This window comes from Rhinopithecus roxellana, chromosome 4, assembly GCF_007565055.1.
Source record: "Rhinopithecus roxellana isolate Shanxi Qingling chromosome 4, ASM756505v1, whole genome shotgun sequence".
NCBI classification, from domain to species: Eukaryota; Metazoa; Chordata; class Mammalia; order Primates; family Cercopithecidae; genus Rhinopithecus; species Rhinopithecus roxellana.
In genome coordinates, this window is record NC_044552.1 from 152,380,213 (window position 1) to 152,395,891 (window position 15,679).

The 15,679-nt window shown below is 44.5% G+C and overlaps 1 non-coding gene across 1 annotated transcript; it reads left to right on the forward strand.

The window, feature by feature from the left end:
• Positions 1-9,508: 9,508 nt before the first annotated feature.
• LOC115897095 lies at positions 9,509-9,612 on the forward strand. Its single transcript, XR_004057042.1, has one exon. It is a non-coding gene; the product is annotated as a U6 spliceosomal RNA (small nuclear RNA).
• The last annotated feature ends 6,067 nt before the right edge of the window (positions 9,613-15,679 follow it).

Consider the following 15,679-nt stretch of genomic DNA (forward strand, 5'->3'; position numbering starts at 1 on the left):
CATTGTCTGAAAAGAGTGTGTGTGTTGGGAGTGGGTGGCTACTGGCTTGGACTATTGGATTTTTTCCTAGTTTTCTGCTAAAGACCAAGACCCACTTGTCTTTCTTAAGGAAAACAAAACAAAACAAAACAAAACAAAAAAAACACAACCAACTATTTAAACTCCTTCCTCTTTTTCCTTTCCTCCTGATGCTCACTTTTGCAAACTTACAAAGCAACCTTAGATTTTTATCTATTTCAGCAGCATAAGATGAAAAGTAGCTAGACAAAGTAAAATATCTTCATTGTTCTTTGGAAATACGATTATTCAAGTTATGTTTCTTTAAGTAAACAAATATACCAGGATTTTTTTCTTGCAGTGAATCAAGTGATTGGACAAGAAGGCCAATGACTTATTCATTTTTAAATCACTTTTGATCTCCTGGCCGTCTTCCTCCTGTCTACTCCCTCCAAATTTCCATAGGCATCTTGAATTCTAGAGAGCACTGGGGGCTTCAGCCTTAGGGAAGGAACTTGTGAGCTGGTGCACTCCCTGAGGCCTCTCCTGGGCTCTGTGTCATTCCGGGTAGATTTTCTTTTAGTGATTCCCTCCTGGCCTCAGAACACCGTTCCGAGAGAGGAAGGGGGAGGAATAGGCATCCAGCCTTGTCTTCTGAAAAGGCCCCGGGCTCCTGGAAAGCCTCCTCTCTCTCCCTCTGCCAACAGCTTCCACACCGTGCAGGGAATGGTGGCCGGATTTGTCTCACAAACTCTGCACACTGGACTCTCTCACATAAGCTCCTGAGCCAGAACAAGCGGAGGGAGATCTGGAGCCTGTCTTTATACGCGTGATTCTAAGGAGGAAAATGGTGTGCATTCTCAAGGAGCCGCCTCGGTCCTGAGTCACTGAGCACATGTGGTCGGTGCTACTGTCTGAAGCCAGCCCTCAGCGGGCCCATAGCGGTGTCTCCCCTGTGGTCATCACAGCTGAGTAAACGAACCGTGGGGAACCAGCCCACGCGCAGATTCTGGGCGGAGGAAGCCGCCTGGGTGCAGGGCAGGAGAACCCCCGTGGGCTCAGTCCCAGGGGAACACCCCACGTGAGGAGGGTGGACACACGGGTGTTTCTGTGGTGGTCTGGCTTGGCCCATCCATCTTCCTTTATGCTGTTTTCCGTGCTGGAATGGGACACATTTGAGCTTCTCTGTCGTCTTTAGTTTGGTCACAAGTGAAGTGGAGACTTCGCAAAGGGAGATCTGTGCTTGTTTTCCTGTGGTCGGCAACTGCGCTGCTAAAACGCTGTACTGAGGGTTCGATCCTGTGAGGGAGAACCACAGAGGTTCTCCCTGTCTTCCTGGCCTGTCTTACTGGTGCCCGCAGATGGCCAGGGAGGGCCGGGTCTGCCCAAGGAAGTCAGTTCTCAGTACTGGGTGGGGTCTAACCATGGGTCACCCTCCCTGCTCGACAAAGGAACAGAGGAGGATGCAGGCCCAGGCCCATTGAAAGGCGGTGTCTGTCAGGAGGTGTGGACCACCGGAGGGAGCGGGCATCGCGGCTCTCCTCTCTCCACTGTGCTAGGCACCCGTGCTCACCTCATTGGGTTTTACTGGCAGAGCTTGAATTCCATCCAGGCAATCATTTATTTTGCTTACTTGTAAAACCAGATATGCTGATTAACGTAAAATTTTAAAGTTATTTATATAACTGTTGAGTTATTTATATAATTCTTTTCCTCAGGAAAATATTTTTTAATGTTTCCTGGGTATATTTTTGCCCATCATTGATACTTTCCAATTTCTGTAAAATGTTTGTCAATGCGTTTATTTGCTTGCTTTAGAGAATGGAGAACTGCTGGATCTTCCCTTGGTTCCTCCAAGAGCTAGGACGTTGCACGAAACAACGTTCTGGTGGGATCAGCTCTTGCTTCCCGAAACTCCTTAACTCTCTCCGACATCACTACACAGCTCCGCGGCTCTGCCTTTCCCTGCCTTGCCTGTGCGCAGGAATACAACATATTACGTTCTTGTCTGTATTAAATCAGGTGGAAGAAGAGCTTTTATTTCTAAGACCATACTCTCTTAGTAATGAGCGTAGGCCTCTGAAGAACATAGGCAGTGCCAATTGAACTCCTTTTCTGTCCCTCACTGCACCAAATGGACAGAATCCTTCAAAACCGCGGAGCTCACAGCGGGCTCCTCCACCTGGTACAAAAAGAAACTGCCACATTGAAAGTCTGCAGAGGATGGCATGGAGCTGGGGGGACGAGCTGGATACGTCTCGTGCTTGCTAGGAACAGAAAGAATGTGTCTTTACAGATAGAAACAGAAGCAGGGGGGAGAATGGAAAGGGAGGCAAAGGTGACTTCCAGGTCAAGACTGCCAGGGAGGAATAAGTAGAAATGGTTGATTTTTCTGGTAAGTACATAAGGCAAGGCAACTTTATGACGAATGAGCATCAGGAGATAGCCAGAAACTTCTAGGTTCAGTACATCCAGTTTCTCACCTCCGACTCCTCAGGACTCCCCTATTCTGAGAAGTGCTCACTGCCAGGAACCTATGGCTAAAGCATGACCCACTGAAACAGGAAAAGTTCCTTTATCCCCTTTGCAAGGTGTGTGATGGTGTTGTGGCTGGCTCCTATGGTGCCCCGCTGCTCATACCCCTAGAGGGAGCATGCAGACAGGCAGCTTGTGGGGAGGGTGTTTGCCTTCCAGCCCCATGGCACCCTCTAGGGTTGAGTGTTTACAGCTTCCGAAGCCCCAGTGGGCGTGAGTTACAGGACGCTCTTTTTGATTTGCCATCTGCAGTGGCTTGTGATAGTCAGCTCAGTTAGAACCTCTGCCTTATTGCAGGGACAGAGGCCTTTCTGTATTCCGGGTTCCTGCCTTAGTGTACCAGAAAAATCGGATCACACATGGGCTTGGAGAAGGAGTGCAAGGTTTTATTGAGTGGTGGAGGTGGCTCTCAGCAGATGGATGGGAGCCAGAAGGGGGCTGGAGTGGGAAGGTGGTCTTCCCCTGGAGTCAGGCTGCTCAGCAGCTGGGCTGTCCTTTGACCACCCTCGGCCGAATTTCCCTCGGCCTCCACATCTTCTGAAAACAGAAATGCCTGTTCTCATCTAGATCCGTGGGCACAGGCGGGAGGGTGGAGCCTTTGCCAGGGACCCCGCCTTTCTCTACCCAGCACTTCCGAGCCCCAATCCCATCCATATCACCGCTATGTCTCTGTCCTCATCCCTGACCGGGGAGCCTGCCTCTGCTGTAGTGAGAAAGACACATTGGAAGCCAATGCTGTTGCCGTAAATGGTCAGGAGTCTCCTGACTCCTAAACATTTCACCTCTTCACTGCTTCCATGCGATGTTCAGGATGTATTTCCTTCTACCTTATTACTGATCATATAAGTAAACCTCATTGGATTACAGCCATTTCTGGGAAAATGAGAAACTTTGGGTAAATTTCCATTAGTTATTTTTGTAAGCCTATCTTAGAAGAATTATAAGGACCTGGTAGGCCTGATAAAAGAAACTTCAAAATTGCACTTGACATATTCGAAGTCTCAGTGACGGGACAAAGCCCACAAGGATATCAAAAGGGAGCTCTAATAATTTGGAGGTGGTGAAGCCATGGGGGCGAGCCTGATTTCAGCTCGCCTTTTCCAGAGAGCCCAGCTAGCCAGTTATCCACCTGTATGGAGGCCTATCATAATGGTGAAAAGAGAAGTGATAATTGAATTTTGCACTTGCATTGCTCTCTGAATTTTCTCCACACGCTTTCACATCTGTGGCCCTCTTCTTAGTCTCAAGAAGGCCCTAAAGAGCAGGAAGCATGTGATGACCTCATGCTATAGGTAAGAAATCTCAGCCTCCAGGGGATTAGACTAGTTAACTTCTACTGTCTTTTCCAAATCTATCATCTGTGATTCTATGAGTTTAAATAAACTTTCCAATTTTATCTAGTAAGTAAAGGGCAAAGACGTCAAGCATGAAACATGCCCAGTATGTGCCCTGTCTGTGCACACAAATGGGGTAATTTATATGCGGTGATTCGCTGACTAATATTCAGTCCTCTTGTCTTAATTTTGATGGATTGCATGCTACTAACTAGAAGCCTGTAGTGCACACTGGAAATCTGGAGTAGCCCTGATTCTGGAATCGCTTACATAACCTGTGACACGCACTTCTCAGTGAAATCAGCTTTTTAGTTTTTCAGCATCTCTCAGAGGAATTTTTATTATCTGAATAAAATTTGTAGACTGACCCCCAAGGGAAAAAAAAAAACTTTATCTTATTTCTTGTTTGTTCCCACACCTCCCAAATGGCTTTAAAATGTTTAGGTATCCAGTTGGAGGCAACTGGCCAGAAACAGAATTCGTGTCGTAAACAGAGCTAAAAATGAGATAGTTAAAATTCATGTCCTACCTTACTTCTCTGGAAAAGGCTGGGGGTTATTCATTTCCCTACTATTTCTAAAGTACAAAACTGAAGCATAGAATTGGTAGCAGCTATGGCAAAACATGCTCTATTTTGAGCATGGTGAATGCAGAATTCACACAGCCCAGCAGAAGCCAGGGAGCATGGCAGACACGAGTTGGAATTCCAGCTCAACCTGCCTGTGCCATCAGGAGCAAATTCCACTACCGGGTGTAACATGCAGGGTTTCATGTGAACGAGGACAAGGAAACCGCACTATTTTTTGCAGTACAGTCACGTTGTAAATATAAAGGACTCGGAGATCTTTCTATATTTATGGCAAGCACTCTTTCCAGTCAACTGAGAAAATAAAGGGCTGAGGAAGCAAAGAGGGAGCTGGTCAAAGGAGAGACAGCAAATCACCAGGGACTGTCAAGAGCAAAGCTCAGAAATTGGATTTTGCTCCAGTTGAGAGTTCCACGGCTTTGCCTGTCTGGGAGACTCCCCACCTCGTGCCTCCAAGTGCATGCGGCTGTGTGCCTATGACCATGGTTCTCAGTAAAATGATCAGCGGTGTGTTTGTCTCATGTCACAACTAGATTGTGAGTCACTGGAGATCGGCAGGCAAGGCCTAGGCATTCCCTGTGTTCTGTGAGGCTCAGGATGCTGGCATGGTGTGTTCACATTTTGGTTACACTGAATGGAGTGGGACTTCTATTATATTCAATCCAAACAAAAACATAGTTCAAATTAAGATTCTGGGTGATATATATATAAACACATTTTATTTAAGGATTTATAAGATCAGTAGGATCTCTTGTTGCTTTATCTGAAAAGGTAAAACGTTCACTCTGATGTTTTAGCAGGTTCAGTAGAAGTAACTACTTCACATAACTTAGGTACATGTCTTTACTAGACTTCACAAGTACAGTAGCCCCCATCTCCCACCTTATCCAAGGTTTCACTTTCCATGGTTTCAGTGACCCCTGGGCACCTATGGTCTAAAAATATTAAGGTATTTTGAGAGAGATAGCACACTCACATAACTTTTATGACAGTGTGTTGTTATAATTGTTCTATTTTATTATGAGTTATTGTTGTTAATCTCTTATTGTGCCTAATTTATAAATTAAACTTGATCATAGGCAAGTATGTATAAGAAAAAACATAGCATACACAGGATTTGTTGCTATCCTTGGTGTCAGGCATCCGTTGGGTGTCTTGGCACATATCCTACGTGGATAAGTGGGAACTACTGTATCTTTTCTTACCTGGTATTGTTCTAGCATGAATATGAGTAGAAATTAACTTTCTAAACTTGGGCTGGCATTATAAACACATGGAGCAGTGTTAGGTTAAAGGAGGCTGCCTTCTGTGCTCCATGGATAATGGTGAAGGCAGCCAAGAAACTGCATCGTATTTGACTTATATCACAGCACTGGACATGCTTTGCACATAGATTTCCATGAAATTAATCTAACATTAAGATGAGATTAGGCAGAAGTACCTGACATCATCACCTAAATAATTCTGTACCACTTGAAAAGTTTTGCAAAAATACATTTTTGAGTAAATATACAAATTTGTGGCTAAGTGTGTATTTAAGAAATCACCTTGGAATCCTTAGCTTTTGAAAATAGTGTAATTCCATGAAATGTTTCATTTCTGCACCAATGATTTGTAGCTAGATGTGGCAAGACTATAATAAGTAGTTCTCAGAGGAAAGAATTAGCAACTTTAGGAACCTCATCTGTCTCAGCTTCTCTTAATTTATATATCAGTATACTTTTTATTAGACTATATATTTTTATGTCATTTAAAACATTATAATCAATTAAGTAATTAAAAGATGATATGAGACAGGTGATATTCGCACAGATAGTGAATCTACAAATGGAGACTGAGCACTTACTGGGTGCGGAGGCATGAAGATCTGTCTCAAATGGGAATGAGTGTCTAAGGGGAAATCAATGAATATCCTTCTTGTTCTATTGGTTTTTCCTACACGGGAACTGTTTACCGGAAAAAGCATCTGGATTCGATTGCCTTTTCATTCATTGTAGACCACTGATGGAATGTGGAACCACTTACGGCCTCATGGTCTGTAAGTGGCACTTAGAGCATGGACAGGAAATAAGAATGACAAAAAGTGTCTCCTGCACAGTTCTCAGGAAATTCTCTTGGGTCTTTATTCATACCTCAAAATACCCATTTACCTTGAAGCAAATAAGAAACAATACAGACTTTGCAAGTTAAGAAGTAATGAATTGGATTGACGATCATTCCTTATCAAACACTAAAATCCAGTATTTTTTGAAATGTAATTTCACAGCTCAAGGTTCAGGGGCAGGGATAAATGCATTAAATTGTAAACACTTCACACTGAAAGTTGCTCTCAGCCAGGTCAAGAAAACCCTGTGCCACACCCCATGGCCTGGTTTTACTCCCCACACTGCAAGACAACACATTTTATCTTCAAATACCACAACTGGAATTCATAAATCCTTCTTCATCCTGAGTTGATCTTTTTCTCCACCTAACTCCTTAACCCTGAAAAAGGTCCAGTATGTTACTGTTCCGTGTGACGTTCTTAATGTCTAACACTATTTACACATAACTTTCCATACGTCCTCAACATTCCTTCTTATTTGAAGTGACTTCCAAATCCATGAACATTGCAGAGTCCCTCTTGGACACGGTCAATGGACCTCCTTAGACCCTCAGGACCTCTGAGTTGAGAACAATACCCCATATATGGCCTGGCCAGAGCCACATAGAGTGGAGACCACCTTCCATTCCTGGAGACTGGTCTTTGTCTATTCATCCTAAACTTGTTTGAGAGAACCCTCCTCCTAGCAATCACATTACATTGGTTCACACCAGACTGAAACACCTAAAACGCGTGGCCAGCCTTCTCTCATAAGGATATGCACTTATCCGGGTATCATTCAAGGATGCTTCTCAGGGCGGTAGATTGATGGGTGCTAATTTCAGCCAACAGGTGTTCACATCCAAACCAGAAGTTCAAAAATACCTACATCAAGGGACATTTGATGATATAAGACTTGATCTTAGGAGAATTTCAGACAGGTTTTTCTGTCTGATTTTTTCTTTCTGGATTTTTTATTCTTTAGGTTTTCGAGCAGGGCAGCTGTGCATAGTTGCCAGTTGTACTCTGTGTAAGAGTCAAGCAGGACTGAAGTGCAGCCCATTCCGCTCTCAGCAAACCCTCTGCTGGCCTGGGGTTGCTTCTGCCTTTCCCTGATGTGTATGTCGGGGCTTTTATAAACTATCAGTGACCCTGATAGCAGGGCATGCTGTAATTCAGAAAAGTATTGATAACCCTCAAAAATACCTCAAAGGAAGATATGACCATTAAAAAAATAAACGGTACCGAAATGCATAAAACAAAATACAGGAACACCCTCTCTCCCCCTCTCCACATCCCTCTGATTTCCACACAAAACAACCACTTCCAAGCCGTTTCAGAAATTCATTTTCTTTTTCCTAGATCGTACATCACTATTTTGGGATCATTACTTTGTTTCTTTAGACGTTGGCTATTGAGCGCCTGTTACGGACCAGTGAATCCAGTTCTCGCAGCAGTTCCTCCCCGATCCTCACGTTTTGCACGCCCTTGTGGACTCTGTGTGATGTGGTCATGATTATTGGCTAACGCTGTGGCATTCATTTTTTGGTCTCTGTACATATCTCTCAAGTCTGAACCAAACAGGGTACTTGGATTCCATTTTTTTCTCTTGTACGACTTGTTTATTTCCCTGCAATTAATATTCGTCTTGTTTCTTCATGTGCTTAGTTTTTTAGTTATACCTAATTTTTTCCAAATGCTCTCACAAATCTGTCCCAGAACTGACAGTAGAGTTTCCAACTGTATTCCAAACATGTTTTAAAGCGTGCTATCAGCTCCACAACCTTTCACCTGGAGCATCTCTCCTACCATCCGCCCGGGCTACACTGTTGCACACCTGTCACACACTTGTCGTACTGGGACCTCCTGTCACCCTCCTTCTGGGAAGTTCCTTTGCTGCTTCCAGTATCTCACGCTTTCCCTTTGTTGAGACTGGATTGAAAATGCATCTCATCACAACGTTTTCAACCAGTACAGAATTCCAGGTGAAAATCATGTTTCATTTGAATTCTTGTCATTTTGTTATACTGTGTCCTACTGTCCAACAATGCTGTTGAGAAATAGAACACCATCGTTCTTGCCTTTTCTTCCTGCTGGCTGCTTTCCCTCTCTGGGCACTCTTGAGTTCTGTTTTGGATCTCTGCCAATAATGAGCTTCACAGGGACGTGCCTTGGGCCAGTCTCCTTCCATCCATTGCCCCAGTGTGTGCTGTGCCATTGAACATGAGACTCCTGGACCTCAGCCCTAGGTGATTTTCCTGTGTTACTTCTTTAACAATTTCTTTTCCTCAGTTGCTTTTTTTCTGTGCTGAATTAATCCTCAAATTTTCTTATTCTTTTCTGTCCTTTTGCTGGTTTTGTTCTATTTTCTGGGGAATTTCTTCACTTTTATACTTCCAACTGCTGGTTTTTAAAATTTGTAATATTCCATTTTCAATTTCCAAAACCCCTCTATTGTTCTTCACTTGCTTCTTTTATAACATTCTTACATTCTTTTTTTTTTTTTTAACATGAATGCAATATCTTCTTTTTCCTCTGAGAATATTATAGTTTTAAGAACTTTTTTTCCTCCCTGTATGGTCTCTTTCCAAGTTTCCTTTTACTGTTTATTATTTTAGCCTCAGTCATTCTTGTTGGAAGCTTTCCTTGGTTATCTTGTTATCCTTAGTCATTCTTCCTTATGTAAGAGCAACGCACTAAAATGCAGACTGGAAACTCTGGTGAAGGATGCAGGGGATGACCCCCTAAACTTCAATGACTGCAGGTCTTTTCTTTGTTACAGTTCAGCTTCTCCAGGAAACGCTCTCCTATGTCTTGTCTGGGGGAAAAGGTGGGGGTTTGGGTATATAAACACAAGCATGCATTCTAGGAACAGGACCCTTCGTTTCTTCTGGGGATTTGGGACAGTGTGTTATAAACAAAATTTATTTTCATCTATTTATGATAATGTATTTTTTCAAGAATTTTCTTTTAGTACTCGCTCTAGCAGCATATTTACTAAAATTGGAACGACACAGAGATTAGCCAGGCCCCTGCACAAGGATGACATGCAAATTCATGAATTGTGACACATTTTTTAAAATAACTTGAAATGGACCACTATGCAACTCTTAGAAGAAAACATAGGGAAAAAGCATCATGACTTTGAATTTGGGAATGATTTCTTGGATATGATATCAAAAGCACAGGCAGCAAAAGAAAGCAAGAAGGTGGATTTTATCAAAATTAAAAACTTTCGTGCATCAAAGGACACAATCAACAGAGTGAGAAGGTAAACCATGGAATGGGAGAAAATATTTACAAGTCATATAACTGATAAGGGATTGTTTTCCAGGCTATGCAAAGAATTCCTACAACTCAACAACCACAAAAAAAAAAAAAAAAAAAAAAAAAAAAAAAAAAATCCCAAACATCCTGATTCAGAATGGGCAAAGGACTTGAGTAGATGTTTCTCCAAGGAAGATATACAGATGGCCAGCAAGCACATGAATGGTTGCTCGACATCCCCAAACATTACCATTCCCCACCCATGAGGACAGCTGTGATTGAAACAAACCATTAAATAAAAGACAGGCAACAATGAGAGTTGGCGAGGATGTGGACAAACTGGAGCCCCTGTGCATTGCTGGTGGGAATGTACAACAGTGCAACTATTGCAAGAAACAGTTGCCAGTTCCTCAAAAGATTAAACACAGAATTACTGAATAATCCAGCAATTCCATTTCTGGATATATACTCAAAAGAAATGAGGGCAGGGACTCAAAACGATATTTGTACACTTTTTTTTTTTTTTGAGACGGAGTCTCCCTCTATCACCCAGGCTGGAGTGCAGTGGTGCGTTCTTAGCTCAGTGCAACCTCCACCTCCCAGGTTCAAGCAGTTCTTCTGTCTCAGCTTCCCGGGTAGCTGGGATTACAGGCACATGCCACCACACCCGGCTAATTTTTGTAGTAGAGACAAGGTTTCACCATATTAGTCAGGCTGGTTTCAAATTCGGGGCTTCGGGTGATCCACCCACTTTGGCCTCCTAAAATGCTGGGATTAGAGGCATGAGCCACTGTGCCCGGGCTGTACACATTTTTATAGCAGCATTATCACAATAGCCCAAAGGGAGAAGGAAGTCAAGTGTCCCTCAGTGGAGGAGTGGATAAACAGATTGTAGTGTGCCCATCCAGTGAAATATTACTAAGCCTTAAAAAGGAAGACAATTCTGACACAGGCTGCAACATGGATGAATCTTGAGAACACTGTGCTAAGTGAAATAAGACAGTCACACCAAAAACAAATAATGTGGGTTCCACTTACTTGACGCACCTAGGGAAGTCAATTGCATAGAAACGGAAAGTAGAATAGTGGTTTTCAAGAAATGAGGGAAGAGAGGAATGGGAAATTAGTGTTTAATGGGGACACAGTTTCCACTTTGCAAGATGAAAAGAGTTCTGGGGATGGACGGTGGTGACGGCTGATCAATGTGAAGGTGCTTAATGCCTCACTCTGAAATGCTTACAATGATGAATTTTATGTATCTTCTTACCATGGTTTTAAGAGTGACTTTCTTTAAAAATCAAAAATAGTCAATAAAAATAAAATATTTTGACTCACAGATATTTCATTTCATTTGATTTTGATGCTCAGAGCCATCCTGAGTTCCTCCTCTCCCTTGCTTTTCTTCATGACAGAATTCTCTTGATCCACACCCAGGACCCCTTTTTCCTAAAGGCGGGGGGGGGAAATAAAGGTCTTCCGTTCTTCTTCAGGGCTTTGCACTCTTAATCCTTTATGCAAATGTTGTCATCACTCTGCTCTTCTCAAACGGGTTCATTTCTCCAGTATTCCATTGAAACTGCTCCCAAGTCACTGATGATGCTAATCATCAATTTCAATATCTTTTTCTCAGAATGAATCCTTTAAAGCATGTTTACAACAAACGATACCACTGCCTCTGCCTTTCTATTAGAAGATAAGGTGTGCAGTCAGTTTCAGATCCTTCACATTGGATCCCACTTCCTTGGAAGGCCCAGGCAGCTTGCATTTAATCCTGAAATGTCCTCTCTGCGTGACCCTGCAGTATGTACGAGCAAGTTAGAGAAGAAAAGAGAGGAAGATGCTGTAAAACAGTCATATGGTGAGTTTCATCAGCAAATCAATTATGAGTCAATATTTTGTGAATTTTGTGGAGACTCAGAACCCAGGGCTCCATGTCTTAGCACCCAGAAGGCCTCTCACTCCAGGAGCAGAGAACTCTGCAGCTGGGGCCAGGGTCACCCGAAGTCACGGGTTTGAGACCAGCCTGACTAATACGGTGAAACCCTGTCTGTACTACAAAAACTAGCCCTGGCACCTGGGCTTCATCCAGTCTGCAAGGTAGAACCCGCTCTGAGGCTTGGCAACGTTGTGAGGTCTTTCTGTCAGAACAGCTCCATTGTAATTGGTTATCCTCAATGTATAAGGGGTACTTTAGTGCAGGAGCCAGAGGGGAGGCTTCCGTGGACAATACACATGCATTTACTGTTACATAAAGCTCCCAGGCAGGGTATAGATAAGAAGAGGAGACCTGGTTGTCTGGTAGGACAGAAGAAAGTTGGGGAGAAGGTAATGTGCAGCAGTAACTTGTGTGCTCCCATAGGAGAGGGCACACAGACAGGAAATTAGGGTCTAACCCGTGCCCTCTGACCACGGTGCCCGGAAGAGGGACGTTCCCCCCAGTGTTGAGTGACTGAGGGTCTTCTTCTTTCTGTGCAGCAGGTAACTTGCCTTCTTCTTTCCTGGACTGAACCCACCTGATCCATTATCCATACACCAGCCCCTGACACACTGAGAGAGTCTGTGTGTGTGCACAGGTGTGTTCACACCATGCACGTGTACATGCATGTGCATGGGTGCATGTCTCTCTTTGCCTCTCTCACCTCCTTCTCCCCTTCATTCCCTTGGATTCTATTACTTCTCTACAGGTTCATTTGGGGGAATGTGGTCTTTTCGCTGACCAAAACACAACATTCCTGGAACCTCCTGAATGGTCGATTTGGGGAAAATAAAAAATCTAAATATAACATTGGCTCGAATTTATACAATGCTCAGCTGATGCACACACCACTTCTGTTGGCTGACTTTTGAGTGCGTGGGCAGCATATGGTTATAGGACTAATGTTTTTATTTTACTATTAAACATTTTTAAATCCTGATTTTCTTCTGTATAAAAATACGATTGCTTATCCCAGACCTGTGTGTCACCTGTATGTCCCTAAGCCTCACCACCTGCTGCGACTGAATGAGGGTGCAGGCCCATCTGGCTGCACAGCCCACGTGAGTGTGAGCAGGGCCAGCCGCACCTGCTCACTGAGCCCCGCTGCACCGCAGCCTCCCTCAGGGGTCCTCAGGCAGCCGCCCCTGCAGGCTAAGCCAACACTCCACCCTCGTGGCCCGTGGGCTCCTGCCTAGGCACTCCCACCCTGCTCCGTGCGCCTCCATATACCCAGAGCTCTCAGTTCACACCGGGTCTTTGTGCTCCTTAGGGCTTTGCAGAGAGCAAGGGGAACAACCCACTGAGGGGTGTTCTACTTGCCCTGGGATGGGGAAGGGGGTGTGCCCCAGTGGTGGAGCCCCAGACCATTGCCCCCAGGTTCAACACGTTCTTCTGTCACTGCGGGTTGGGACTGGGCCACAATCAGCCACCATTTTGTCCACTGAACAGTCACCCTTCTCCTGCCTGAGACTCTGGGGCTGCATCCACTGGCTGCACAGACTCCTGTTTCTTTAGGGCATGGATTCATGGATTTTTATCTTCTTTGCAGTTTAGTTCCTGTTTCCCTGACTGAAACTAACTCCTTGGCATCCTCCAGGCTCTACCCCTGGGACACCCCTGTGGATGGGCTGTGAATGGGGCTGCTGTGTCTGGATTCGTGCAGGGGGATCCCCTCCCCTGGCTGCCCCAGCCCAGCCCCTGGGGTTGCCACACCACCTAGCAGCCTTGAATTTATTTTGACCTGCAGCTGAGTGTCGATCTCTGTCTATTCCTCTTATTTTGGAAAGAAAGCTTGGCCTAGATGTTTAGATTCAGAAATCATTTGAATGTGCGGAAACCTGACAGAAATGTACATGATCAGACTCACAGGACTGGCGGCCTGGAGGTTCAGAAATGGCAAACTCGTGACTCCCCTCCCCGGCTCTCCCCACAGAGGGCAGGAGTGGCTAAGGCATGCCACCCACTCTGCAGGCTCCCAGCAAGTCGGGGTGGGTGTCAATAGGAAAGCCTGACTGCGCAAGCAGAGCTTGGCTCTGTGTACGAGGCATGAACACTGAGCTGCCTGGTGGTACTCAGGAGTTTCCAAAGCAGATATGCATTAGGGCATTTGGCTAGTTTTGGTTTTTGTTTCCACACAACTCTAATTACTCAGAATGTTGTGGTGATAATGGTTTCATGCACATATTCATGTATTAGAGCTCACACAGGTACCCTCCCTATTACATGGGCAGTTTATGTATCTATCACACCTCAGTAGGGCAGGCTTAAAGTATTTTGTAATGTATGACATGAGCTTCAATCCAAAATACTTATGACATATCAAAAATCTTCCTCAGCAATAAAGCGTTCTAATAGCTATACATAGGACTTAGAAATTATTTATAATTGATTGTCATATAATCTTTCATTTCAAACTTCTGTGACCTCAGCTTTCTTCTATTAATTATGTATCAAATGCAAGAATAGAGATACAGAGATCTGAAAACACCAGTTGATAATTACACTCAGACACACTGTACACAGAAGTCCTGTTTCTCCCCTGATAGAGAGGACTGGATTGAACATTTTTTAGAAAGCATCAGTGTTTGGGGTAGGTCTGGTCTTCTTTCCTCCAATGATCTTCTTTGTCATCAAACCTTTTCCATCAGCCATCCTCCCCCATCTCCTGGTCCCAAGACTTTGCGGTCACGCACACAGGCCAGCTCTTCTGAGCATGTTGTGTAGTAGTTCCCAATCTAATAATCCTCTGTAGTGCAAGCAAGCTTCCCGATACACTTGTGAAAACGGACAATGCTAAGCCCCACATGCCACTGTCTCACTGTGGGAATTAAGCCCTACGTCACCTCTGAAGGTAGTTTCTTTATTTCTTCTAGTCACTGGTCACTCCCTATGGAAACAAGCATATTCTTAATGCATGGTAACTGGGAAAATTTGCCCAGTCGTTCCTCCATTTACTTGTGTAAATTCACATTGCAGGTGCCCTGGGGGAGTGAGTTCTGCTAGAAGGGTAGGATTCCCCAGAGTCTGAACACCACGGGCACTTGTGATCTTCTCCTTTATGGTTTTACTGCAAGGCTGGGACCCTGAGGGTATAGGTCTAGAACGTGGTCTCAAGCCTCACTGACTTTGAGTTCATGTGTGTGGCACTCTCCCTTGGTAATGACCAAGGCCATGGCAACTTCCACTGGATAACTGAAACCTGAGCCCATCCTTGCCTCACTAGAAAGCATTTCAGATTGCAAAGGGGAGATAAAAATCTACAATGTATTTTTAAAGAAAGTTAAAACGGGCCGGGCGCGGTGGCTCACACCTGTAATCCCAGCACTCTGGGAGGCCGAGGCGGGCGGATCATGAGATCAGGAGATTGAGACTATCCTGGCTAACACGGTGAAACCCCGTCTCTACTAAAAATACAAAAAAATGAGCCAGGCATGGTGGCGGGCACCTGTAGTCCCAGCTACTCGGGAGGCTGAGGCAGGAGAATGGCGTGAACCCGGGAGGCGGAGCTTGCAGTGAGCCAAGATGGTGCCACTGCTCTCCAGCCTGGGTGACAGAGCTAGACTCCGCCTCAAAAAAAAAAAAAAAAAAAAAAAAAGAAAGAAAGTTAAAATGTTCCTCATGCTTTGACATTTTAATTCATGTTTATTGTAGCAAATTACTTTCAACAGCAGAAAAGCTGAATTTGCAAAACTAACCCAGGCCTCTTTGGTGTTTTACAACCAACAAGTTCTTAATGGAAGATGCCAGGGGCCCAGCAGTTAGAGCTGGGCAGACAGCACAGAGCTCCTTTCCTGCAACCTCGCTCCCAGGGGTACCTTCTAGGTGAAGGAAGTCTCAGACAAGCCCCGCAGCACGTGCACACATCAGGAGGGGTGCAGGCAGCAAGCCACACATGGCATGCT